Here is a 24,675-nt window from a genome sequence, read left to right on the forward strand (position 1 = left end):
TTGTCGTTTCGGGGAACTTTAAATAAATTTGTAGTTTAGTTGGTGCCTCTCTTGACGTGCCGGGGAACTTTAAATAACTTTGTAGTTTAGTTGGGGCCTCTCTTGTCGTGTCGGGGAACTTTAAATAACTTTTTAGTTTAGTTGAGGCCTCTCTTTTCGTGCCGGGGAACTTTAAATAACTTTAAAGTTGAGTTGGGGCCTCTCTTTTCGTGCCGGGGAACTTTAAATAACTTTGCAGTTTAGTTGGGGCCTCTCTTTTTGTGCCGGGGAACTTTAAATAACTTTGTAGTTTAGTTGGGGCCTCTCTTTTCGTGCCAGGAACTTTAAATAACTTTGTAGTTTAGTTGGGGCCTCTCTTTTCGTGCCGGGGAACTTTAAATAACTTTGTAGTTTAGTTGGGGCCTCTCTTGTCGTGCAGGGGAACTTTAAATAACTTTGTAGTTTAGTTGGGGCTTCTCTTGTTGTGCCGAGGAACTTTAAATAACTTTGGAGTTTAGTTGGGGCCTCTCTTTTCGTGCCGGGGAACTTTAATTAACCTTGTAGTTCAGTTGGTGCCTCTATTTTCGTGCCAGGGAACTTTAAATAATTTTGTAGTTTAGTTGGGGCTTCTATTGTTGTGCCGGGGAACTTTAAATAACTTTGTAGTTTAGTTGGGGCCTCTCTTTTTGTGCCAGGGAACTTTAAATAAATTTGTAGTTTAGTTGGGGCCTCTCTTGGCGTGCTAAGGACATTTAAATAACTTTGTTGTTTAGTTGGGGTTCTCTTGTTGTGCCGGGGAACTTTAACTAACTTTGTAGTTTAGTTGGGGCCTCTCTTTTCGAGCCAGGAACTTTAAATAACTTTGTAGTTTAGTTGGGGCCTCTCTTTTCGTGCCGGGGAACTTTAAATAACTTTGTAGTTTAGTTGGGGCCTCTCTTTTCGTGCCGGGGAACTTTAAATAACTTTGTAGTTTAGTTGGGGCTTCCCTTTTCGTGCCGGGGAACTTTAAATAACTTTTTAGTTTAGTTGAGGCCTCTCTTTTCGTGCCGGGGAACTTTAACTAACTTTGTAGTTTAGTTGGGGCCTCTCTTTTCGTGCCAGGAACTTTAAATAACTTTGTAGTTTAGTTGGGGCCTCTCTTTTCGTGCCGGGGAACTTTAAATAACTTTGTAGTTTAGTTGGGGCCTCTCTTTTCGTGCCGGGGAACTTTAAATAACTTTGTAGTTTAGTTGGGGCCTCCCTTTTCGTGCCGGGGAACTTTAAATAACTTTGTAGTTTAGTTGGGTCCTCCCTTTTCGTGCCGGGGAACTTTAAATAACTTTGTAGTTTAGTTGGGGCCTCTCTTTTTGTGCCGGGGAACTTTAAATAACTTTGTAGTTTAGTTGGGGCCTCTCTTGTCGTGCCGGGGAACTTTAAATAATTTGTAGTTTAGTTGGGGCCTCTCTTGTCGTGCCGGGGAACTTTAAATAACTTTCTAGTTTAGTTGGGGCCTCTCTTGGCGTGCTAAGAACAGTTAAATAACTTTGTAGTTTAGTTGGGGCCTCTCTTTTTGTGCCGGAGAATTTTAAATAACTTTGTAGTTTAGTTGGGGCCTCTCTTTTTGTGCCGGGGAACTTTAAATAACTTTGTAGTTTAGTTGGGGCCTCTCTTGTCGTGCCGGGGAACTTTAAATAACTTTGTAGTTTAGTTGGGGCCTCTCTTGTCGTGCAGGGGAACTTTAAATAACTTTGTAGTTTAGTTGGGGCTTCTCTTGTTGTGCCGAGGAACTTTAAATAACTTTGGAGTTTAGTTGGGGCCTCTCTTTTCGTGCCGGGGAACTTTAATTAACCTTGTAGTTCAGTTGGTGCCTCTATTTTCGTGCCAGGGAACTTTAAATAATTTTGTAGTTTAGTTGGGGCTTCTATTGTTGTGCCGGGGAACTTTAAATAACTTTGTAGTTTAGTTGGGGCCTCTCTTTTTGTGCCAGGGAACTTTAAATAAATTTGTAGTTTAGTTGGGGCCTCTCTTGGCGTGCTAAGGACATTTAAATAACTTTGTTGTTTAGTTGGGGTTCTCTTGTTGTGCCGGGGAACTTTAACTAACTTTGTAGTTTAGTTGGGGCCTCTCTTTTCGAGCCAGGAACTTTAAATAACTTTGTAGTTTAGTTGGGGCCTCTCTTTTCGTGCCGGGGAACTTTAAATAACTTTGTAGTTTAGTTGGGGCCTCTCTTTTCGTGCCGGGGAACTTTAAATAACTTTGTAGTTTAGTTGGGGCTTCCCTTTTCGTGCCGGGGAACTTTAAATAACTTTTTAGTTTAGTTGAGGCCTCTCTTTTCGTGCCGGGGAACTTTAACTAACTTTGTAGTTTAGTTGGGGCCTCTCTTTTCGTGCCAGGAACTTTAAATAACTTTGTAGTTTAGTTGGGGCCTCTCTTTTCGTGCCGGGGAACTTTAAATAACTTTGTAGTTTAGTTGGGGCCTCTCTTTTCGTGCCGGGGAACTTTAAATAACTTTGTAGTTTAGTTGGGGCCTCCCTTTTCGTGCCGGGGAACTTTAAATAACTTTGTAGTTTAGTTGGGTCCTCCCTTTTCGTGCCGGGGAACTTTAAATAACTTTGTAGTTTAGTTGGGGCCTCTCTTTTTGTGCCGGGGAACTTTAAATAACTTTGTAGTTTAGTTGGGGCCTCTCTTGTCGTGCCGGGGAACTTTAAATAATTTGTAGTTTAGTTGGGGCCTCTCTTGTCGTGCCGGGGAACTTTAAATAACTTTCTAGTTTAGTTGGGGCCTCTCTTGGCGTGCTAAGAACATTTAAATAACTTTGTAGTTTAGTTGGGGCCTCTCTTTTTGTGCCGGAGAATTTTAAATAACTTTGTAGTTTAGTTGGGGCCTCTCTTTTTGTGCCGGGGAACTTTAAATAACTTTGTAGTTTAGTTGGGGCCTCTCTTGTCGTGCCGGGGAACTTTAAATAACTTTGTAGTTTTGTTGGGGCCTCTCTTGTCGTGCCGGGGAACTTTAAATAACTTTGTAGTTTAGTTGGGGCCTCTCTTGTCGTGCCGGTAAACTTAAATAACTTTGTAGTTTAGTTGGGGCCTCTCTTGTCGTGCCGGGGAACTTTAATTAACCTTGTAGTTCAGTTGGTGCCTCTATTTTCGTGCCAGGGAACTTTAAATAATTTTGTAGTTTAGTTGGGGCCTCTCTTGTCGTGCCGGGGAACTTTAAATAACTTTCTAGTTTAGTTGGGGCCTCTCTTGGCGTGCTAAGAACATTTAAATAACTTTGTAGTTTAGTTGGGGCCTCTCTTTTTGTGCCGGAGAACTTTAAATAACTTTGTAGTTTAGTTGGGGCCTCTCTTTTTGTGCCGGGGAACTTTAAATAACTTTGTAGTTTAGTTGGGGCATCTCTTGTCGTGCCGGGGAACTTTAAATAACTTTGTAGTTTTGTTGGGGCTTCTCTTGTTGTGCCGGGGAACTTTAAATAACTTTGTAGTTTAGTTGGGGCCTCTCTTGTCGTGCCGGTAAACTTAAATAACTTTGTAGTTTAGTTGGGGCCTCTCTTGTCGTGCCGGGGAACTTTAAATAACTTTGTAGTTTAGTTGGGGCCTCTTTTTTCGTGCCGGGGAACTTTAAATAACTTTGTAGTTTAGTTGGGGCCTCTCTTTTTATGCCGGGGAACATTAAATAGCTTTTTAGTTTAGTTTGGGCCTCTCTTTTCGTTCCGGGAAACTTTAAATAACTTTGTAGTTTAGTTGGGGCCTCTCTTTTCGTGCCGGGGAACTTTAAATAACTATGTAGTTTAGTTGGGGCCTCTCTTTTTGTGCCGGGGAACTTTAAATAACTTTGTAGTTTAGTTGGGGCCTCTCTTTTCGTGCCGGGGAACTTTAAGTAACTTTGCAGTTTAGTTGGGGCCTCTCTTTTCGAGCCTGGAGACTTTAAATAACTTTGTAGTTTAGTTGGGGCCTCTTTTGTCGTGTCGGGGAACTTTAAATAACTTGGCAGTTTATTTGGGGCCTCTCTTGTCGTGCCGGGGAACTTTAAATAACTTTGTAGTTTAGTTGGGGCCTCTCTTTTTGTGCCGGGGAACTTTAAATAACTTTGTAGTTTAGTTGGGGCCTCTCTTTTCGTGCCGGGGAACTTTAAATAACTTTGTAGTTTAGTTGGGGCCTCTCTTTTCGTGCCGGGGAACTTTAAGTAACTTTGTAGTTTAGTTGGGGCCTTCCTTGTCGTCCCGGGGAACTTCATATAATTTTGTAGTTTTGTTTGGGCCTCTCTTTTCGAGCTGGGAGACTTTAAATAACTTTGTAGTTTAGTTAAGGCCTCTCTTTTCGTGCCGGGGAACTTTAAATAACTTTGTAGTTTAGTTGGGGCCTCTCTTGTCGTGCAGGGGAACTTTAAATAACTTTGTAGTTTAGTTGGGGCTTCTCTTGTTGTGCCGAGGAACTTTAAATAACTTTGGAGTTTAGTTGGGGCCTCTCTTTTCGTGCCGGGGAACTTTAAATAACTTTGTAGTTTAGTTGGGGCCTCTCTTGTCGTGCAGGGGAACTTTAAATAACTTTGTAGTTTAGTTGGGGCTTCTCTTGTTGTGCCGAGGAACTTTAAATAACTTTGGAGTTTAGTTGGGGCCTCTCTTTTCGTGCCGGGGAACTTTAATTAACCTTGTAGTTCAGTTGGTGCCTCTATTTTCGTGCCAGGGAACTTTAAATAATTTTGTAGTTTAGTTGGGGCTTCTATTGTTGTGCCGGGGAACTTTAAATAACTTTGTAGTTTAGTTGGGGCCTCTCTTTTTGTGCCAGGGAACTTTAAATAAATTTGTAGTTTAGTTGGGGCCTCTCTTGGCGTGCTAAGGACATTTAAATAACTTTGTTGTTTAGTTGGGGTTCTCTTGTTGTGCCGGGGAACTTTAACTAACTTTGTAGTTTAGTTGGGGCCTCTCTTTTCGAGCCAGGAACTTTAAATAACTTTGTAGTTTAGTTGGGGCCTCTCTTTTCGTGCCGGGGAACTTTAAATAACTTTGTAGTTTAGTTGGGGCCTCTCTTTTCGTGCCGGGGAACTTTAAATAACTTTGTAGTTTAGTTGGGGCTTCCCTTTTCGTGCCGGGGAACTTTAAATAACTTTTTAGTTTAGTTGAGGCCTCTCTTTTCGTGCCGGGGAACTTTAACTAACTTTGTAGTTTAGTTGGGGCCTCTCTTTTCGTGCCAGGAACTTTAAATAACTTTGTAGTTTAGTTGGGGCCTCTCTTTTCGTGCCGGGGAACTTTAAATAACTTTGTAGTTTAGTTGGGGCCTCTCTTTTCGTGCCGGGGAACTTTAAATAACTTTGTAGTTTAGTTGGGGCCTCCCTTTTCGTGCCGGGGAACTTTAAATAACTTTGTAGTTTAGTTGGGGCCTCTCTTGTCGTGCAGGGGAACTTTAAATAACTTTGTAGTTTAGTTGGGGCTTCTCTTGTTGTGCCGAGGAACTTTAAATAACTTTGGAGTTTAGTTGGGGCCTCTCTTTTCGTGCCGGGGAACTTTAATTAACCTTGTAGTTCAGTTGGTGCCTCTATTTTCGTGCCAGGGAACTTTAAATAATTTTGTAGTTTAGTTGGGGCTTCTATTGTTGTGCCGGGGAACTTTAAATAACTTTGTAGTTTAGTTGGGGCCTCTCTTTTTGTGCCAGGGAACTTTAAATAAATTTGTAGTTTAGTTGGGGCCTCTCTTGGCGTGCTAAGGACATTTAAATAACTTTGTTGTTTAGTTGGGGTTCTCTTGTTGTGCCGGGGAACTTTAACTAACTTTGTAGTTTAGTTGGGGCCTCTCTTTTCGAGCCAGGAACTTTAAATAACTTTGTAGTTTAGTTGGGGCCTCTCTTTTCGTGCCGGGGAACTTTAAATAACTTTGTAGTTTAGTTGGGGCCTCTCTTTTCGTGCCGGGGAACTTTAAATAACTTTGTAGTTTAGTTGGGGCTTCCCTTTTCGTGCCGGGGAACTTTAAATAACTTTTTAGTTTAGTTGAGGCCTCTCTTTTCGTGCCGGGGAACTTTAACTAACTTTGTAGTTTAGTTGGGGCCTCTCTTTTCGTGCCAGGAACTTTAAATAACTTTGTAGTTTAGTTGGGGCCTCTCTTTTCGTGCCGGGGAACTTTAAATAACTTTGTAGTTTAGTTGGGGCCTCTCTTTTCGTGCCGGGGAACTTTAAATAACTTTGTAGTTTAGTTGGGGCCTCCCTTTTCGTGCCGGGGAACTTTAAATAACTTTGTAGTTTATTTGAGGCCTCTCTTTTCGTGCCGGGGAACTTTAAATAACTTTCTAGTTTAGTTGGGGCCTCTCTTTTCGTGCCGGGGAACTTTAAATAACTTTGTAGTTTAGTTGGGTCTCTCTTTTCGTGCCGGGGAACTTTAAATAACTTTGTAGTTTAGTTGGGGCCTCTCTTTTCGTGCCGGGGAACTTTAAATAACTTTGTAGTTTAGTTGGGTCCTCTCTTTTCGTGCCGGGGAACTTTAAATAACTTTGTAGTTTAGTTGGGGCCTCTCTTTTTGTGCCGGGGAACTTTAAATAACTTTGTAGTTTAGTTGGGGCCTCTCTTGTCGTGCCGGGGAACTTTAAATAATTTGTAGTTTAGTTGGGGCCTCTCTTGTCGTGCCGGGGAACTTTAAATAACTTTCTAGTTTAGTTGGGGCCTCTCTTGGCGTGCTAAGAACATTTAAATAACTTTGTAGTTTAGTTGGGGCCTCTCTTTTTGTGCCGGAGAACTTTAAATAACTTTGTAGTTTAGTTGGGGCCTCTCTTTTTGTGCCGGGGAACTTTAAATAACTTTGTAGTTTAGTTGGGGCCTCTCTTGTCGTGCCGGGGAACTTTAAATAACTTTGTAGTTTTGTTGGGGCCTCTCTTGTCGTGCCGGGGAACTTTAAATAACTTTGTAGTTTAGTTGGGGCCTCTCTTGTCGTGCCGGTAAACTTAAATAACTTTGTAGTTTAGTTGGGGCCTCTCTTGTCGTGCCGGGGAACTTTAATTAACCTTGTAGTTCAGTTGGTGCCTCTATTTTCGTGCCAGGGAACTTTAAATAATTTTGTAGTTTAGTTGGGGCCTCTCTTGTCGTGCCGGGGAACTTTAAATAACTTTCTAGTTTAGTTGGGGCCTCTCTTGGCGTGCTAAGAACATTTAAATAACTTTGTAGTTTAGTTGGGGCCTCTCTTTTTGTGCCGGAGAACTTTAAATAACTTTGTAGTTTAGTTGGGGCCTCTCTTTTTGTGCCGGGGAACTTTAAATAACTTTGTAGTTTAGTTGGGGCATCTCTTGTCGTGCCGGGGAACTTTAAATAACTTTGTAGTTTTGTTGGGGCTTCTCTTGTTGTGCCGGGGAACTTTAAATAACTTTGTAGTTTAGTTGGGGCCTCTCTTGTCGTGCCGGTAAACTTAAATAACTTTGTAGTTTAGTTGGGGCCTCTCTTGTCGTGCCGGGGAACTTTAAATAACTTTGTAGTTTAGTTGGGGCCTCTTTTTTCGTGCCGGGGAACTTTAAATAACTTTGTAGTTTAGTTGGGGCCTCTCTTTTTATGCCGGGGAACATTAAATAGCTTTTTAGTTTAGTTTGGGCCTCTCTTTTCGTTCCGGGGAACTTTAAATAACTTTGTAGTTTAGTTGGGGCCTCTCTTTTCGTGCCGGGGAACTTTAAATAACTATGTAGTTTAGTTGGGGCCTCTCTTTTTGTGCCGGGGAACTTTAAATAACTTTGTAGTTTAGTTGGGGCCTCTCTTTTCGTGCCGGGGAACTTTAAGTAACTTTGCAGTTTAGTTGGGGCCTCTCTTTTCGAGCCTGGAGACTTTAAATAACTTTGTAGTTTAGTTGGGGCCTCTTTTGTCGTGTCGGGGAACTTTAAATAACTTGGCAGTTTATTTGGGGCCTCTCTTGTCGTGCCGGGGAACTTTAAATAACTTTGTAGTTTAGTTGGGGCCTCTCTTTTTGTGCCGGGGAACTTTAAATAACTTTGTAGTTTAGTTGGGGCCTCTCTTTTCGTGCCGGGGAACTTTAAATAACTTTGTAGTTTAGTTGGGGCCTCTCTTTTCGTGCCGGGGAACTTTAAGTAACTTTGTAGTTTAGTTGGGGCCTTCCTTGTCGTCCCGGGGAACTTCATATAATTTTGTAGTTTTGTTTGGGCCTCTCTTTTCGAGCTGGGAGACTTTAAATAACTTTGTAGTTTAGTTAAGGCCTCTCTTTTTGTGCCGGGGAACTTTAAATAACTTTGTAGTTTAGTTGGGGCCTCTCTTTTCGTGCCGGGTAACTTTAAATAACTTTGTAGTTTAGTTGGGGCCTCTCTTTTTGTGCCGGGGAACTTTAAATAACTTTGTAGTTTAGTTGGGGCCTCTCTTTTTGTGCCGGGGAACTTTAAATAACTTTGTAGTTTAGGTGGGGCCTCTCTTTTTGTGCCGGGGAACTTTAAATAACTTTGTAGTTTAGTTGGGGCTTCTCTTGTTGTGCCGGGGAACTTTAAAAAACATTGTAGTTTAGTTGGGGCTTCTCTTGTTGTGCCGGGGAACTTTAAATAACTTTGTAGTTTAGTTGGGGCCTCTCTTGTTGTGCCGGGGAACTTTAAATAACTTTGTCGTTTAGTTGGGGCTTCTCTTGTTGTGCCAGGGAACTTTAAATAACTTTGTAGTTTAGTTGGGGCTTCTCTTGTTGTGCCGGGGAACTTTAAATAACTTTGTAGTTTATTTGGGGCCTCTCTTTTTGTGCCAGGGAACTTTAAATAACTTTGTAGTTTAGTTGGGGCCTTTCTTGGCGTGCTAAGGACATTAAATAACTTTGTAGTTTAATTGGGGCTTCTCTTGTTGTGCCGGGGAACTTTAAATAACTTTGTAGTTTAGTTGGGGCCTCTCTTTTCGTGCCAGGAACTTTAAATAACTTTGTAGTTTAGTTGGGGCCTCTCTTGGCGTGCTAAGGACATTAAATAACTTTGTAGTTTAATTGGGGCTTCTCTTGTTGTGCCGGGAAACTTTAAATAACTTTGTAGTTTAGTTGGGGCCTCTCTTTTTGTGCCGGGGAACTTTAAATAACTTTGAAGTTGAGTTGGGGTCTCTCTTTTCGTGCCGGGGAACTTTAAATAACTTTGTAGTTTAGTTGGGGCCTCTATTTTTGTGCCGGGGAACTTTAAATAACTTTGTAGTTTAGTTGGGGCTTCTCTTGTCGTCCAGGGGAACTTTAAATAACTTTGCAGTTTATTTGGGGCTTCTCTTTTCGTGCCGGGGAACTTTAAATAACTTTGTAGTTTAGTTGGGGCCTCCCTTTTTGTGCCGGAGAACTTTAAATAACTTTGTAGTTTAGTTGGGGCCTCTCTTTTTGTGCCGGGGAACTTTAAATAACTTTGTAGTTTAGTTGGGGCCTCTCTTGTCGTCCAGGGGAACTTTAAATAACTTTGCAGTCTATTTGGGGCTTCTCTTTTCGTGCCGGGGAACTTTAAATAACTTTGTAGTTTAGTTGGGGCCTCTCTTTTTGTGCCGGGGAACATTAAATAGCTTTTTAGTTTAGTTTGGGCCTCTCTTTTCGTGCCTGGGAACTTTAAATAGCTTTGTAGTTTAGTTGGGGCCTCTCTTTTCGTGCCAGGGAACTTTAAATAACTTTGTAGTTTAGTTGGGGCCTCTCTTGTCGTTCCGCATAACTTTATTAACTTTGTAGTTTATTTGGGGCCTCTCTTGTCGTGTCGGGACACTTTAAATAATTTTTAGTTTAGTTGGGGCCTCTCTTTTCGTGCCGGGGAACTTCAAATAACTTTGTAGTTTAGTTGGGCCTCTCTTCTCGTGTCGGTGAATTTTAAATGATTTTGTATTTTAGTTGGGGCCTCTCTTGTCGTGTTGTGGAAATTTAAATAACTTTGTAGTTTAGTTGGGGCCTCTCTTTTCGTGTCGGGGAACTTTATATAACTTTGTAGTTTAGTTGGGGCCTCTCTTTTCGAGCCGGGAGAATTAAATAACTTTGTAGTTTAGTTGGGGCCTGTTTTGTCGTGTCGGGGAACTTTAAATAACTTTGTAGTTTAGTTAGGGCCTCTCTTGGCGTGCCGGGGAACTTTGAATAACTTTGTAGTTTAGTTGGTGCCTCTCTTGACGTGCCGGGGAACTTTAAATAACTTTGTAGTTTAGTTGGGGCCTCTCTTGGCGTGCCGGGGAACTTTAAATAACTTTGTAGTTTAGTTGAAGCCTCCTTTGTCGTGTCGGGGAACTTTAAGTAACTTTGTAGTATAGTTGGGGCCTCTCTTGTCGTTTCGGGGAACTTTAAATAAATTTGTAGTTTAGTTGGTGCCTCTCTTGACGTGCCGGGGAACTTTAAATAACTTTGTAGTTTAGTTGGGGCCTCTCTTGTCGTGTCGGGGAACTTTAAATAACTTTTTAGTTTAGTTGAGGCCTCTCTTTTCGTGCCGGGGAACTTTAAATAACTTTAAAGTTGAGTTGGGGCCTCTCTTTTCGTGCCGGGGAACTTTAAATAACTTTGCAGTTTAGTTGGGGCCTCTCTTTTTGTGCCGGGGAACTTTAAATAACTTTGTAGTTTAGTTGGGGCCTCTCTTTTCGTGCCAGGAACTTTAAATAACTTTGTAGTTTAGTTGGGGCCTCTCTTTTCGTGCCGGGGAACTTTAAATAACTTTGTAGTTTAGTTGGGGCCTCTCTTGTCGTGCAGGGGAACTTTAAATAACTTTGTAGTTTAGTTGGGGCTTCTCTTGTTGTGCCGAGGAACTTTAAATAACTTTGGAGTTTAGTTGGGGCCTCTCTTTTCGTGCCGGGGAACTTTAATTAACCTTGTAGTTCAGTTGGTGCCTCTATTTTCGTGCCAGGGAACTTTAAATAATTTTGTAGTTTAGTTGGGGCTTCTCTTGTTGTGCCGGGGAACTTTAACTAACTTTGTAGTTTAGTTGGGGCCTCTCTTTTCGAGCCAGGAACTTTAAATAACTTTGTAGTTTAGTTGGGGCCTCTCTTTTCGTGCCGGGGAACTTTAAATAACTTTGTAGTTTAGTTGGGGCCTCTCTTTTCGTGCCGGGGAACTTTAAATAACTTTGTAGTTTAGTTGGGGCTTCCCTTTTCGTGCCGGGGAACTTTAAATAACTTTTTAGTTTAGTTGAGGCCTCTCTTTTCGTGCCGGGGAACTTTAACTAACTTTGTAGTTTAGTTGGGGCCTCTCTTTTCGTGCCAGGAACTTTAAATAACTTTGTAGTTTAGTTGGGGCCTCTCTTTTCGTGCCGGGGAACTTTAAATAACTTTGTAGTTTAGTTGGGGCCTCTCTTTTCGTGCCGGGGAACTTTAAATAACTTTGTAGTTTAGTTGGGGCCTCCCTTTTCGTGCCGGGGAACTTTAAATAACTTTGTAGTTTAGTTGGGTCCTCCCTTTTCGTGCCGGGGAACTTTAAATAACTTTGTAGTTTAGTTGGGGCCTCTCTTTTTGTGCCGGGGAACTTTAAATAACTTTGTAGTTTAGTTGGGGCCTCTCTTGTCGTGCCGGGGAACTTTAAATAATTTGTAGTTTAGTTGGGGCCTCTCTTGTCGTGCCGGGGAACTTTAAATAACTTTCTAGTTTAGTTGGGGCCTCTCTTGGCGTGCTAAGAACATTTAAATAACTTTGTAGTTTAGTTGGGGCCTCTCTTTTTGTGCCGGAGAATTTTAAATAACTTTGTAGTTTAGTTGGGGCCTCTCTTTTTGTGCCGGGGAACTTTAAATAACTTTGTAGTTTAGTTGGGGCCTCTCTTGTCGTGCCGGGGAACTTTAAATAACTTTGTAGTTTAGTTGGGGCCTCTCTTGTCGTGCAGGGGAACTTTAAATAACTTTGTAGTTTAGTTGGGGCTTCTCTTGTTGTGCCGATGAACTTTAAATAACTTTGGAGTTTAGTTGGGGCCTCTCTTTTCGTGCCGGGGAACTTTAATTAACCTTGTAGTTCAGTTGGTGCCTCTATTTTCGTGCCAGGGAACTTTAAATAATTTTGTAGTTTAGTTGGGGCTTCTATTGTTGTGCCGGGGAACTTTAAATAACTTTGTAGTTTAGTTGGGGCCTCTCTTTTTGTGCCAGGGAACTTTAAATAAATTTGTAGTTTAGTTGGGGCCTCTCTTGGCGTGCTAAGGACATTTAAATAACTTTGTTGTTTAGTTGGGGTTCTCTTGTTGTGCCGGGGAACTTTAACTAACTTTGTAGTTTAGTTGGGGCCTCTCTTTTCGAGCCAGGAACTTTAAATAACTTTGTAGTTTAGTTGGGGCCTCTCTTTTCGTGCCGGGGAACTTTAAATAACTTTGTAGTTTAGTTGGGGCCTCTCTTTTCGTGCCGGGGAACTTTAAATAACTTTGTAGTTTAGTTGGGGCTTCCCTTTTCGTGCCGGGGAACTTTAAATAACTTTTTAGTTTAGTTGAGGCCTCTCTTTTCGTGCCGGGGAACTTTAACTAACTTTGTAGTTTAGTTGGGGCCTCTCTTTTCGTGCCAGGAACTTTAAATAACTTTGTAGTTTAGTTGGGGCCTCTCTTTTCGTGCCGGGGAACTTTAAATAACTTTGTAGTTTAGTTGGGGCCTCTCTTTTCGTGCCGGGGAACTTTAAATAACTTTGTAGTTTAGTTGGGGCCTCCCTTTTCGTGCCGGGGAACTTTAAATAACTTTGTAGTTTAGTTGGGTCCTCCCTTTTCGTGCCGGGGAACTTTAAATAACTTTGTAGTTTAGTTGGGGCCTCTCTTTTTGTGCCGGGGAACTTTAAATAACTTTGTAGTTTAGTTGGGGCCTCTCTTGTCGTGCCGGGGAACTTTAAATAATTTGTAGTTTAGTTGGGGCCTCTCTTGTCGTGCCGGGGAACTTTAAATAACTTTCTAGTTTAGTTGGGGCCTCTCTTGGCGTGCTAAGAACATTTAAATAACTTTGTAGTTTAGTTGGGGCCTCTCTTTTTGTGCCGGAGAATTTTAAATAACTTTGTAGTTTAGTTGGGGCCTCTCTTTTTGTGCCGGGGAACTTTAAATAACTTTGTAGTTTAGTTGGGGCCTCTCTTGTCGTGCCGGGGAACTTTAAATAACTTTGTAGTTTTGTTGGGGCCTCTCTTGTCGTGCCGGGGAACTTTAAATAACTTTGTAGTTTAGTTGGGGCCTCTCTTGTCGTGCCGGTAAACTTAAATAACTTTGTAGTTTAGTTGGGGCCTCTCTTGTCGTGCCGGGGAACTTTAATTAACCTTGTAGTTCAGTTGGTGCCTCTATTTTCGTGCCAGGGAACTTTAAATAATTTTGTAGTTTAGTTGGGGCCTCTCTTGTCGTGCCGGGGAACTTTAAATAACTTTCTAGTTTAGTTGGGGCCTCTCTTGGCGTGCTAAGAACATTTAAATAACTTTGTAGTTTAGTTGGGGCCTCTCTTTTTGTGCCGGAGAACTTTAAATAACTTTGTAGTTTAGTTGGGGCCTCTCTTTTTGTGCCGGGGAACTTTAAATAACTTTGTAGTTTAGTTGGGGCATCTCTTGTCGTGCCGGGGAACTTTAAATAACTTTGTAGTTTTGTTGGGGCTTCTCTTGTTGTGCCGGGGAACTTTAAATAACTTTGTAGTTTAGTTGGGGCCTCTCTTGTCGTGCCGGTAAACTTAAATAACTTTGTAGTTTAGTTGGGGCCTCTCTTGTCGTGCCGGGGAACTTTAAATAACTTTGTAGTTTAGTTGGGGCCTCTTTTTTCGTGCCGGGGAACTTTAAATAACTTTGTAGTTTAGTTGGGGCCTCTCTTTTTATGCCGGGGAACATTAAATAGCTTTTTAGTTTAGTTTGGGCCTCTCTTTTCGTTCCGGGAAACTTTAAATAACTTTGTAGTTTAGTTGGGGCCTCTCTTTTCGTGCCGGGGAACTTTAAATAACTATGTAGTTTAGTTGGGGCCTCTCTTTTTGTGCCGGGGAACTTTAAATAACTTTGTAGTTTAGTTGGGGCCTCTCTTTTCGTGCCGGGGAACTTTAAGTAACTTTGCAGTTTAGTTGGGGCCTCTCTTTTCGAGCCTGGAGACTTTAAATAACTTTGTAGTTTAGTTGGGGCCTCTTTTGTCGTGTCGGGGAACTTTAAATAACTTGGCAGTTTATTTGGGGCCTCTCTTGTCGAGCCGGGGAACTTTAAATAACTTTGTAGTTTAGTTGGGGCCTCTCTTTTTGTGCCGGGGAACTTTAAATAACTTTGTAGTTTAGTTGGGGCCTCTCTTTTCGTGCCGGGGAACTTTAAATAACTTTGTAGTTTAGTTGGGGCCTCTCTTTTCGTGCCGGGGAACTTTAAGTAACTTTGTAGTTTAGTTGGGGCCTTCCTTGTCGTCCCGGGGAACTTCATATAATTTTGTAGTTTTGTTTGGGCCTCTCTTTTCGAGCTGGGAGACTTTAAATAACTTTGTAGTTTAGTTAAGGCCTCTCTTTTCGTGCCGGGGAACTTTAAATAACTTTGTAGTTTAGTTGGGGCCTCTCTTGTCGTGCAGGGGAACTTTAAATAACTTTGTAGTTTAGTTGGGGCTTCTCTTGTTGTGCCGAGGAACTTTAAATAACTTTGGAGTTTAGTTGGGGCCTCTCTTTTCGTGCCGGGGAACTTTAAATAACTTTGTAGTTTAGTTGGGGCCTCTCTTGTCGTGCAGGGGAACTTTAAATAACTTTGTAGTTTAGTTGGGGCTTCTCTTGTTGTGCCGAGGAACTTTAAATAACTTTGGAGTTTAGTTGGGGCCTCTCTTTTCGTGCCGGGGAACTTTAATTAACCTTGTAGTTCAGTTGGTGCCTCTATTTTCGTGCCAGGGAACTTTAAATAATTTTGTAGTTTAGTTGGGGCTTCTATTGTTGTGCCGGGGAACTTTAAATAACTTTGTAGTTTAGTTGGGGCCTCTCTTTTTGTGCCAGGGAACTTTAAATAAATTTGTAGTTTAGTTGGGGCCTCTCTTGGCGTGCTAAGGACATTTAAATAACTTTGTTGTTTAGTTGGGGTTCTCTTGTTGTGCCGGGGAACTTTAACTAACTTTGTAGTTTAGTTGGGGCCTCTCTTTTCGAGCCAGGAACTTTAAATAACTTTGTAGTTTAGTTGGGGCCTCTCTTTTCGTGCCGGGGAACTTTAAATAACTTTGTAGTTTAGTTGGGGCCTCTCTTTTCGTGCCGGGGAACTTTAAATAACTTTGTAGTTTAGTTGGGGCTTCCCTTTTCGTGCCGGGGAACTTTAAATAACTTTTTAGTTTAGTTGAGGCCTCTCTTTTCGTGCCGGGGAACTTTATCTAACTTTGTAGTTTAGTTGGGGCCTCTCTTTTCGTGCCAGGAACTTTAAATAACTTTGTAGTTTAGTTGGGGCCTCTCTTTTCGTGCCGGGGAACTTTAAATAACTTTGTAGTTTAGTTGGGGCTTCTCTTTTCGTGCCGGGGAACTTTAAATAACTTTGTAGTTTAGTTGGGGCCTCCCTTTTCGTGCCGGGGAACTTTAAATAACTTTGTAGTTTAGTTGGGGCCTCTCTTGTCGTGCAGGGGAACTTTAAATAACTTTGTAGTTTAGTTGGGGCTTCTCTTGTTGTGCCGAGGAACTTTAAATAACTTTGGAGTTTAGTTGGGGCCTCTCTTTTCGTGCCGGGGAACTTTAATTAACCTTGTAGTTCAGTTGGTGCCTCTATTTTCGTGCCAGGGAACTTTAAATAATTTTGTAGTTTAGTTGGGGCTTCTATTGTTGTGCCGGGGAACTTTAAATAACTTTGTAGTTTAGTTGGGGCCTCTCTTTTTGTGCCAGGGAACTTTAAATAAATTTGTAGTTTAGTTGGGGCCTCTCTTGGCGTGCTAAGGACATTTAAATAACTTTGTTGTTTAGTTGGGGTTCTCTTGTTGTGCCGGGGAACTTTAACTAACTTTGTAGTTTAGTTGGGGCCTCTCTTTTCGAGCCAGGAACTTTAAATAACTTTGTAGTTTAGTTGGGGCCTCTCTTTTCGTGCCGGGGAACTTTAAATAACTTTGTAGTTTAGTTGGGGCCTCTCTTTTCGTGCCGGGGAACTTTAAATAACTTTGTAGTTTAGTTGGGGCTTCCCTTTTCGTGCCGGGGAACTTTAAATAACTTTTTAGTTTAGTTGAGGCCTCTCTTTTCGTGCCGGGGAACTTTAACTAACTTTGTAGTTTAGTTGGGGCCTCTCTTTTCGTGCCAGGAACTTTAAATAACTTTGTAGTTTAGTTGGGGCCTCTCTTTTCGTGCCGGGGAACTTTAAATAACTTTGTAGTTTAGTTGGGGCCTCTCTTTTCGTGCCGGGGAACTTTAAATAACTTTGTAGTTTAGTTGGGGCCTCTCTTTTCGTGCCGGGGAACTTTAAATAACTTTGTAGTTTAGTTGGGTCTCTCTTTTCGTGCCGGGGAACTTTAAATAACTTTGTAGTTTAGTTGGGGCCTCTCTTTTCGTGCCGGGGAACTTTAAATAACTTTGTAGTTTAGTTGGGTCCTCTCTTTTCGTGCCGGGGAACTTTAAATAACTTTGTAGTTTAGTTGGGGCCTCTCTTTTTGTGCCGGGGAACTTTAAATAACTTTGTAGTTTAGTTGGGGCCTCTCTTGTCGTGCCGGGGAACTTTAAATAATTTGTAGTTTAGTTGGGGCCTCTCTTGTCGTGCCGGGGAACTTTAAATAACTTTCTAGTTTAGTTGGGGCCTCTCTTGGCGTGCTAAGAACATTTAAATAACTTTGTAGTTTAGTTGGGGCCTCTCTTTTCGTGCCGGGGAACTTTAAATAACTTTGTAGTTTAGTTGGGGCCTCCCTTTTCGTGCCGGGGAACTTTAAATAACTTTGTAGTTTAGTTGGGGCCTCCCTTTTCGTGCCGGGGAACTTTAAATAACTTTGTAGTTTATTTGAGGCCTCTCTTTTTGTGCCGGGGAACTTTAAATAACTTTCTAGTTTAGTTGGGGCCTCTCTTTTCGTGCCGGGGAACTTTAAGTAACTTTGCAGTTTAGTTGGGGCCTCTCTTTTCGAGCCTGGAGACTTTAAATAACTTTGTAGTTTAGTTGGGGCCTCTTTTGTCGTGTCGGGGAACTTTAAATAACTTGGCAGTTTATTTGGGGCCTCTCTTGTCGTGCCGGGGAACTTTAAATAACTTTGTAGTTTAGTTGGGGCCTCTCTTTTTGTGCCGGGGAACTTTAAATAACTTTGTAGTTTAGTTGGGGCCTCTCTTTTCGTGCCGGGGAACTTTAAATAACTTTGTAGTTTAGTTGGGGCCTCTCTTTTCGTGCCGGGGAACTTTAAGTAACTTTGTAGTTTAGTTGGGGCCTTCCTTGTCGTCCCGGGGAACTTCATATAATTTTGTAGTTTTGTTTGGGCCTCTCTTTTCGAGCTGGGAGACTTTAAATAACTTTGTAGTTTAGTTAAGGCCTCTCTTTTTGTGCCGGGGAACTTTAAATAACTTTGTAGTTTAGTTGGGGCCTCTCTTTTCGTGCCGGGTAACTTTAAATAACTTTGTAGTTTAGTTGGGGCCTCTCTTTTTGTGCCGGGGAACTTTAAATAACTTTGTAGTTTAGTTGGGGCCTCTCTTTTTGTGCCGGGGAACTTTAAATAACTTTGTAGTTTAGGTGGGGCCTCTCTTTTTGTGCCGGGGAACTTTAAATAACTTTGTAGTTTAGTTGGGGCTTCTCTTGTTGTGCCGGGGAACTTTAAAAAACATTGTAGTTTAGTTGGGGCTTCTCTTGTTGTGCCGGGGAACTTTAAATAACTTTGTAGTTTAGTTGGGGCCTCTCTTGTTGTGCCGGGGAACTTTAAATAACTTTGTCGTTTAGTTGGGGCTTCTCTTGTTGTGCCAGGGAACTTTAAATAACTTTGTAGTTTAGTTGGGGCTTCTCTTGTTGTGCCGGGGAACTTTAAATAACTTTGTAGTTTATTTGGGGCCTCTCTTTTTGTGCCAGGGAACTTTAAATAACTTTGTAGTTTAGTTGGGGCCTTTCTTGGCGTGCTAAGGACATTAAATAACTTTGTAGTTTAATTGGGGCTTCTCTTGTTGTGCCGGGGAACTTTAAATAACTTTGTAGTTTAGTTGGGGCCTCTCTTTTCGTGCCAGGAACTTTAAATAACTTTGTAGTTTAGTTGGGGCCTCTCTTGGCGTGCTAAGGACATTAAATAACTTTGTAGTTTAATTGGGGCTTCTCTTGTTGTGCCGGGAAACTTTAAATAACTTTGTAGTTTAGTTGGGGCCTCTCTTTTTGTGCCGGGGAACTTTAAATAACTTTGAAGTTGAGTTGGGGTCTCTCTTTTCGTGCCGGGGAACTTTAAATAACTTTGTAGTTTAGTTGGGGCCTCTATTTTTGTGCCGGGGAACTTTAAATAACTTTGTAGTTTAGTTGGGGCTTCTCTTGTCGTCCAGGGGAACTTTAAATAACTTTGCAGTTTATTTGGGGCTTCTCTTTTCGTGCCGGGGAACTTTAAATAACTTTGTAGTTTAGTTGGGGCCTCCCTTTTTGTGCCGGAGAACTTTAAATAACTTTGTAGTTTAGTTGGGGCCTCTCTTTTTGTGCCGGGGAACTTTAAATAACTTTGTAGTTTAGTTGGGGCCTCTCTTGTCGTCCAGGGGAACTTTAAATAACTTTGCAGTCTATTTGGGGCTTCTCTTTTCGTGCCGGGGAACTTTAAATAACTTTGTAGTTTAGTTGGGGCCTCTCTTTTTGTGCCGGGGAACATTAAATAGCTTTTTAGTTTAGTTTGGGCCTCTCTTTTCGTGCCTGGGAACTTTAAATAGCTTTGTAGTTTAGTTGGGGCCTCTCTTTTCGTGCCAGGGAACTTTAAATAACTTTGTAGTTTAGTTGGGGCCTCTCTTGTCGTTCCGCATAACTTTATTAACTTTGTAGTTTATTTGGGGCCTCTCTTGTCGTGTCGGGACACTTTAAATAATTTTTAGTTTAGTTGGGGCCTCTCTTTTCGTGCCGGGGAACTTCAAATAACTTTGTAGTTTAGTTGGGCCTCTCTTCTCGTGTCGGTGAATTTTAAATGATTTTGTATTTTAGTTGGGGCCTCTCTTGTCGTGTTGTGGAAATTTAAATAACTTTGTAGTTTAGTTGGGGCCTCTCTTTTCGTGTCGGGGAACTTTATATAACTTTGTAGTTTAGTTGGGGCCTCTCTTTTCGAGCCGGGAGAATTAAATAACTTTGTAGTTTAGTTGGGGCCTGTTTTATCGTGTCGGGGAACTTTAAATAACTTTGTAGTTTAGTTAGGGCCTCTCTTGGCGTGCCGGGGAACTTTGAATAACTTTGTAGTTTAGTTGGTGCCTCTCTTGACGTGCCGGGGAACTTTAAATAACTTTGTAGTTTAGTTGGGGCCTCTCTTGGCGTGCCGGGGAACTTTAAATAACTTTGTAGTTTAGTTGAAGCCTCCTTTGTCGTGTCGGGGAACTTTAAGTAACTTTGTAGTATAGTTGGGGCCTCTCTTGTCGTTTCGGGGAACTTTAAATAAATTTGTAGTTTAGTTGGTGCCTCTCTTGACGTGCCGGGGAACTTTAAATAACTTTGTAGTTTAGTTGGGGCCTCTCTTGTCGTGTCGGGGAACTTTAAATAACTTTTTAGTTTAGTTGAGGCCTCTCTTTTCGTGCCGGGGAACTTTAAATAACTTTAAAGTTGAGTTGGGGCCTCTCTTTTCGTGCCGGGGAACTTTAAATAACTTTGCAGTTTAGTTGGGGCCTCTCTTTTTGTGCCGGGGAACTTTAAATAACTTTGTAGTTTAGTTGGGGCCTCTCTTTTCGTGCCAGGAACTTTAAATAACTTTGTAGTTTAGTTGGGGCCTCTCTTTTCGTGCCGGGGAACTTTAAATAACTTTGTAGTTTAGTTGGGGCCTCTCTTGTCGTGCAGGGGAACTTTAAATAACTTTGTAGTTTAGTTGGGGCTTCTCTTGTTGTGCCGAGGAACTTTAAATAACTTTGGAGTTTAGTTGGGGCCTCTCTTTTCGTGCCGGGGAACTTTAATTAACCTTGTAGTTCAGTTGGTGCCTCTATTTTCGTGCCAGGGAACTTTAAATAATTTTGTAGTTTAGTTGGGGCTTCTATTGTTGTGCCGGGGAACTTTAAATAACTTTGTAGTTTAGTTGGGGCCTCTCTTTTTGTGCCAGGGAACTTTAAATAAATTTGTAGTTTAGTTGGGGCCTCTCTTGGCGTGCTAAGGACATTTAAATAACTTTGTTGTTTAGTTGGGGTTCTCTTGTTGTGCCGGGGAACTTTAACTAACTTTGTAGTTTAGTTGGGGCCTCTCTTTTCGAGCCAGGAACTTTAAATAACTTTGTAGTTTAGTTGGGGCCTCTCTTTTCGTGCCGGGGAACTTTAAATAACTTTGTAGTTTAGTTGGGGCCTCTCTTTTCGTGCCGGGGAACTTTAAATAACTTTGTAGTTTAGTTGGGGCTTCCCTTTTCGTGCCGGGGAACTTTAAATAACTTTTTAGTTTAGTTGAGGCCTCTCTTTTCGTGCCGGGGAACTTTAACTAACTTTGTAGTTTAGTTGGGGCCTCTCTTTTCGTGCCAGGAACTTTAAATAACTTTGTAGTTTAGTTGGGGCCTCTCTTTTCGTGCCGGGGAACTTTAAATAACTTTGTAGTTTAGTTGGGGCCTCTCTTTTCGTGCCGGGGAACTTTAAATAACTTTGTAGTTTAGTTGGGGCCTCCCTTTTCGTGCCGGGGAACTTTAAATAACTTTGTAGTTTAGTTGGGTCCTCCCTTTTCGTGCCGGGGAACTTTAAATAACTTTGTAGTTTAGTTGGGGCCTCTCTTTTTGTGCCGGGGAACTTTAAATAACTTTGTAGTTTAGTTGGGGCCTCTCTTGTCGTGCCGGGGAACTTTAAATAATTTGTAGTTTAGTTGGGGCCTCTCTTGTCGTGCCGGGGAACTTTAAATAACTTTCTAGTTTAGTTGGGGCCTCTCTTGGCGTGCTAAGAACATTTAAATAACTTTGTAGTTTAGTTGGGGCCTCTCTTTTTGTGCCGGAGAATTTTAAATAACTTTGTAGTTTAGTTGGGGCCTCTCTTTTTGTGCCGGGGAACTTTAAATAACTTTGTAGTTTAGTTGGGGCCTCTCTTGTCGTGCCGGGAAACTTTAAATAACTTTGTAGTTTAGTTGGGGCCTCTCTTGTCGTGCAGGGGAACTTTAAATAACTTTGTAGTTTAGTTGGGGCTTCTCTTGTTGTGCCGAGGAACTTTAAATAACTTTGGAGTTTAGTTGGGGCCTCTCTTTTCGTGCCGGGGAACTTTAATTAACCTTGTAGTTCAGTTGGTGCCTCTATTTTCGTGCCAGGGAACTTTAAATAATTTTGTAGTTTAGTTGGGGCTTCTATTGTTGTGCCGGGGAACTTTAAATAACTTTGTAGTTTAGTTGGGGCCTCTCTTTTTGTGCCAGGGAACTTTAAATAAATTTGTAGTTTAGTTGGGGCCTCTCTTGGCGTGCTAAGGACATTTAAATAACTTTGTTGTTTAGTTGGGGTTCTCTTGTTGTGCCGGGGAACTTTAACTAACTTTGTAGTTTAGTTGGGGCCTCTCTTTTCGAGCCAGGAACTTTAAATAACTTTGTAGTTTAGTTGGGGCCTCTCTTTTCGTGCCGGGGAACTTTAAATAACTTTGTAGTTTAGTTGGGGCCTCTCTTTTCGTGCCGGGGAACTTTAAATAACTTTGTAGTTTAGTTGGGGCTTCCCTTTTCGTGCCGGGGAACTTTAAATAACTTTTTAGTTTAGTTGAGGCCTCTCTTTTCGTGCCGGGGAACTTTAACTAACTTTGTAGTTTAGTTGGGGCCTCTCTTTTCGTGCCAGGAACTTTAAATAACTTTGTAGTTTAGTTGGGGCCTCTCTTTTCGTGCCGGGGAACTTTAAATAACTTTGTAGTTTAGTTGGGGCCTCTCTTTTCGTGCCGGGGAACTTTAAATAACTTTGTAGTTTAGTTGGGGCCTCCCTTTTCGTGCCGGGGAACTTTAAATAACTTTGTAGTTTAGTTGGGTCCTCCCTTTTCGTGCCGGGGAACTTTAAATAACTTTGTAGTTTAGTTGGGGCCTCTCTTTTTGTGCCGGGGAACTTTAAATAACTTTGTAGTTTAGTTGGGGCCTCTCTTGTCGTGCCGGGGAACTTTAAATAATTTGTAGTTTAGTTGGGGCCTCTCTTGTCGTGCCGGGGAACTTTAAATAACTTTCTAGTTTAGTTGGGGCCTCTCTTGGCGTGCTAAGAACATTTAAATAACTTTGTAGTTTAGTTGGGGCCTCTCTTTTTGTGCCGGAGAATTTTAAATAACTTTGTAGTTTAGTTGGGGCCTCTCTTTTTGTGCCGGGGAACTTTAAATAACTTTGTAGTTTAGTTGGGGCCTCTCTTGTCGTGCCGGGGAACTTTAAATAACTTTGTAGTTTTGTTGGGGCCTCTCTTGTCGTGCCGGGGAACTTTAAATAACTTTGTAGTTTAGTTGGGGCCTCTCTTGTCGTGCCGGTAAACTTAAATAACTTTGTAGTTTAGTTGGGGCCTCTCTTGTCGTGCCGGGGAACTTTAATTAACCTTGTAGTTCAGTTGGTGCCTCTATTTTCGTGCCAGGGAACTTTAAATAATTTTGTAGTTTAGTTGGGGCCTCTCTTGTCGTGCCGGGGAACTTTAAATAACTTTCTAGTTTAGTTGGGGCCTCTCTTGGCGTGCTAAGAACATTTAAATAACTTTGTAGTTTAGTTGGGGCCTCTCTTTTTGTGCCGGAGAACTTTAAATAACTTTGTAGTTTAGTTGGGGCCTCTCTTTTTGTGCCGGGGAACTTTAAATAACTTTGTAGTTTAGTTGGGGCATCTCTTGTCGTGCCGGGGAACTTTAAATAACTTTGTAGTTTTGTTGGGGCTTCTCTTGTTGTGCCGGGGAACTTTAAATAACTTTGTAGTTTAGTTGGGGCCTCTCTTGTCGTGCCGGTAAACTTAAATAACTTTGTAGTTTAGTTGGGGCCTCTCTTGTCGTGCCGGGGAACTTTAAATAACTTTGTAGTTTAGTTGGGGCCTCTTTTTTCGTGCCGGGGAACTTTAAATAACTTTGTAGTTTAGTTGGGGCCTCTCTTTTTATGCCGGGGAACATTAAATAGCTTTTTAGTTTAGTTTGGGCCTCTCTTTTCGTTCCGGGAAACTTTAAATAACTTTGTAGTTTAGTTGGGGCCTCTCTTTTCGTGCCGGGGAACTTTAAATAACTATGTAGTTTAGTTGGGGCCTCTCTTTTTGTGCCGGGGAACTTTAAATAACTTTGTAGTTTAGTTGGGGCCTCTCTTTTCGTGCCGGGGAACTTTAAGTAACTTTGCAGTTTAGTTGGGGCCTCTCTTTTCGAGCCTGGAGACTTTAAATAACTTTGTAGTTTAGTTGGGGCCTCTTTTGTCGTGTCGGGGAACTTTAAATAACTTGGCAGTTTATTTGGGGCCTCTCTTGTCGTGCCGGGGAACTTTAAATAACTTTGTAGTTTAGTTGGGGCCTCTCTTTTTGTGCCGGGGAACTTTAAATAACTTTGTAGTTTAGTTGGGGCCTCTCTTTTCGTGCCGGGGAACTTTAAATAACTTTGTAGTTTAGTTGGGGCCTCTCTTTTCGTGCCGGGGAACTTTAAGTAACTTTGTAGTTTAGTTGGGGCCTTCCTTGTCGTCCCGGGGAACTTCATATAATTTTGTAGTTTTGTTTGGGCCTCTCTTTTCGAGCTGGGAGACTTTAAATAACTTTGTAGTTTAGTTAAGGCCTCTCTTTTCGTGCCGGGGAACTTTAAATAACTTTGTAGTTTAGTTGGGGCCTCTCTTGTCGTGCAGGGGAACTTTAAATAACTTTGTAGTTTAGTTGGGGCTTCTCTTGTTGTGCCGAGGAACTTTAAATAACTTTGGAGTTTAGTTGGGGCCTCTCTTTTCGTGCCGGGGAACTTTAAATAACTTTGTAGTTTAGTTGGGGCCTCTCTTGTCGTGCAGGGGAACTTTAAATAACTTTGTAGTTTAGTTGGGGCTTCTCTTGTTGTGCCGAGGAACTTTAAATAACTTTGGAGTTTAGTTGGGGCCTCTCTTTTCGTGCCGGGGAACTTTAATTAACCTTGTAGTTCAGTTGGTGCCTCTATTTTCGTGCCAGGGAACTTTAAATAATTTTGTAGTTTAGTTGGGGCTTCTATTGTTGTGCCGGGGAACTTTAAATAACTTTGTAGTTTAGTTGGGGCCTCTCTTTTTGTGCCAGGGAACTTTAAATAAATTTGTAGTTTAGTTGGGGCCTCTCTTGGCGTGCTAAGGACATTTAAATAACTTTGTTGTTTAGTTGGGGTTCTCTTGTTGTGCCGGGGAACTTTAACTAACTTTGTAGTTTAGTTGGGGCCTCTCTTTTCGAGCCAGGAACTTTAAATAACTTTGTAGTTTAGTTGGGGCCTCTCTTTTCGTGCCGGGGAACTTTAAATAACTTTGTAGTTTAGTTGGGGCCTCTCTTTTCGTGCCGGGGAACTTTAAATAACTTTGTAGTTTAGTTGGGGCTTCCCTTTTCGTGCCGGGGAACTTTAAATAACTTTTTAGTTTAGTTGAGGCCTCTCTTTTCGTGCCGGGGAACTTTAACTAACTTTGTAGTTTAGTTGGGGCCTCTCTTTTCGTGCCAGGAACTTTAAATAACTTTGTAGTTTAGTTGGGGCCTCTCTTTTCGTGCCGGGGAACTTTAAATAACTTTGTAGTTTAGTTGGGGCCTCTCTTTTCGTGCCGGGGAACTTTAAATAACTTTGTAGTTTAGTTGGGGCCTCCCTTTTCGTGCCGGGGAACTTTAAATAACTTTGTAGTTTAGTTGGGGCCTCTCTTGTCGTGCAGGGGAACTTTAAATAACTTTGTAGTTTAGTTGGGGCTTCTCTTGTTGT

Source organism: Ascidiella aspersa, chromosome 6 (genome assembly GCF_963924565.1).
Source record: "Ascidiella aspersa chromosome 6, kaAscAspe10.2, whole genome shotgun sequence".
NCBI lineage: Eukaryota > Metazoa > Chordata > Ascidiacea > Phlebobranchia > Ascidiidae > Ascidiella > Ascidiella aspersa.